Genomic DNA, 3,356 nt, shown 5'->3' with positions numbered 1-3,356 from the left:
GGCCAGACCTATGAGTGACCTATTCCGCAAACCCGCCAGAGATGAATGGATCATAACCATAAAGCTTACCACAACCAAACAGAGAGTGAGACCTGGTTGCCTATAAAGGATAAAATGAGACCACAGAAACAATTAGTACAATTAGCAAATGTCCATATGGAACCTAAGAAAAATGTGCTCAATACAAAGATTCCTAACAACAAGGACCGCCTTTTCATTTTTCATTTTCATCATCCTGTTAATCGTCGATTGCCTCGAGCAGGCCCCAGTAACGTCTCTTTCATCCTAGCCCTGAGATTATATTCACGGCTCTTTAGGAGAATGAGACCCATCATTGTTACTGGTATTTGGCATATTTGGTAGGCCACGGGGAGTTTGCCAGACTCTGCCCTGTGGGCAGGCTACATTCGATAGCCTGCAAGTTTGTCCAAAGTATGAATGAGATAATAAGATGTCGCGCGGCCGCGAATGCGGCCACGCGGTTCCGGGATCTGGATTTTACAGTCTCTGAGTCTTGGCCGCTGATGGGATTACACGGCGCCAGGGGGCCAGGTGGTGGGTGTGACCCCCGCCTACTGGAATTTGGAGGATCTGGGTGGAAGATGCTCGACTCCAAATCGAGTAGGCTTGGAGGTCTCGGCCCCGGAACCCGCGTGGCTTTGTCCCTCTGCCAGTACCTTCAGGTGTGCGGAGAGTGGTCTCAGCATGGTGGTGGCTGGTCCTGGAGGTCTCCGGCTGCCGTAGCCCTGGCCGGGGCGGGGAGGAAAGCTCAACCCGCTCCCCTCCAAGGGACTCCGGGAAGGAACACCCAGGCGCGGGGGCAGAGACAAAGATTCCTAACAACAAGGACCGCCTTTAAGTCTCATATATTGTCACAGACCAGCCAATTGAGGAACTCAATTCTTTGCTTATCTCCTTTGTCCCAGAGTATGCCATGCAAGAAACTTCTATATAAAGTGTTCTGTACCCATAGTCTGCATAATAATTTCAGGTGACATGCTAATTGAAGTCTTTTGACATTAATTAATTGAAATTGCTTTATTTTTTACTTTAAAAATTTGGTATGCTTAATTAAATGAACCTCATGACAACACTGTGGCATCATCATTTCCCTAAAAATCTTGTGACACCTCACTCCTCAGTTTTGGCTTTACAATGGAAATTTATATTCAGTAAACATTTTGTTTCCCCAAATATTGTCTCCTACTTTATCGATACTGACATCCTTTTTAATTGACTAGTTAAAACTCATTCAAATTCTCTAATATTTTCCAGAAATGAGCTCACTTTTTCTGACTCAGTTACTATTAGTTAAAGCTGACTATGCATCTTTTGTTCATTGGACACCCAAATGGATACATATGATTGTTTTCTATTTTCTTTCCTACTCTTGTCTCTTCTCCTGTCATTGACTTTCTCTTCCTCTATAGCAACAATTATGATGTATAATGTCTTTTTCCACCATACAGTCCTTCCTGGTACTTTGATAAGACATCTGTTAAGATAAAAGCATTGTGGTCAGTTTTCTTTGGTAATAGAAGATAATCGTGGGAGGGCTTCTAAGATGATTTTACTAAAAATATTTATTAATTTTTTTCTGCTCATTAATTAATAGAATAAAATATGTATGTCTATGAAAACATTGATTTTTATTTTATTTTATTTTGGTATGGGGTCATACCCAGTAAAATTTAGGGGTTACTACTGGCTTTGAACTGAGGAATAACTCCTGGTGATGCTTAGTGGACCATGTGGGATGCCAGGATTCAAACTCAAGTTGGCCTCAAAACATTGATTTTTAGAAAGATATCAATAAAAGCTGGATCTGATATCACAAGTCAAATGTTCATTTATAAACTCATTCCATTGGCTTGCTACAGAATGTTATTGATTACTATCAATAATCATGATATTATAGAGTTGTCAGGTCATTTTAAAGTGAACATCGTTATTGGAAGAAAAAAGTTTGTATGATTCTTAAGCAACTTATTAATATCTACTTATTAAGCATTTGGATTATGGTATATTGGCAAAGATTTCTATCTCTGCAGAGAGTTATAAATTCTACTATTGCTAAGACATGATTAAGGGTTTGGATATCACCTCAGACTTTATTAGAGGTGCTTCACAGTATCATTCAATAGATGTATTCTGCAGTTTTAGGTTAATGGATATACAGGGACCAGAATAAATCTATGAAGCAGAAGAGATAATTTTGTTGGGACCACCTTTGTGCACCCCTACCATTACTTTCTCTGGATCACATATGATCAGGTAGAGGAGAGATTCACACAAGAAACATTTAAAATCCTGCTTGAGATAATCCTGAAATGTTAAAGATGGTCAACTAGATAACAGGATAAATTTAAATCACTAGTGACAATAGTAAAGCAAGGATCTGGTAAGAAGGAGCACATTAGATTGTGTGAAGCAGACTATTTATTGCAGAAGGGACATGTAGGAATCTGAGAAAGCATCATTGTCACTGTCACTGTCCTCCCGTTGCTCATTGATTTGCTGGAGCGGGCCCAGTAACATTTGTGAGACTGTGTTTAGCATATCGAATATGTCACAGGTAGCTTGCCAGGCTTTGCTGTGCAGGCAATGTACTTTCCGTAGCTTGCTGGGCTCTCTGAGAGTGGCTGAGGAATCGAACTTGCGTCGGCTGTGTCAGCCACATGCAAGGCAAACACCCTACCTGATGTGCAATATGTCCAATAAAATGGACATTTTATTATGACATCTCATTCCTACTTTGACAAACTGTCAGGCTCCCGAATGTAACCTGCCCACACGGCAGAGTCTGGCAAACTCCCCGTGTCGTACCCACTATGCCAAATACCAGTAACAATGATGGGTCTCATTCTCCTAAAGAGCCTTGAATATAATCTCAGGGCTAGGATGAAGGAGACGTTACTGTGGCCTGCTCGAGGCAATCGATGAATAACAGGATGATCTGTGATCTGTGATCTGTGATTAACATTGGAATAAGCAGACTGTGTGTGTAAAGCAGATGAAATCCGCAGACTCTAGCTTCATCAACACTGTGGTTCTCTAGAACACTGACCTGCCTTGAAGATTTCAGACTTGCTAGTCTTATAACAGAATGGGTGTATTCCTAGAAACCTCTCTATCACTTTCTCTCTTCCCATATTTCTTTCTCTCTCACACTTATGTATATTCTATTTCCTCTATTTCCTACTTCTCAGGAGACACCTAAGATAATCTTTTTACCCTATTCTTTCTTCAATCTACCATAAATTAAAACAAATATCTGTAAACTATCTTTTAGCTAGTAAGACAGAGTGACGGAATGAAAGCACATGAAACAGAAGAAAGATCACACTCACTTTCTC

This window comes from Sorex fumeus, unplaced genomic scaffold (assembly GCF_029834395.1).
Source record: "Sorex fumeus unplaced genomic scaffold, SorFum_2.1 ptg000034l, whole genome shotgun sequence".
Lineage (NCBI taxonomy): Eukaryota > Metazoa > Chordata > Mammalia > Eulipotyphla > Soricidae > Sorex > Sorex fumeus.
This window is presented reverse-complemented; position numbering follows the sequence as displayed.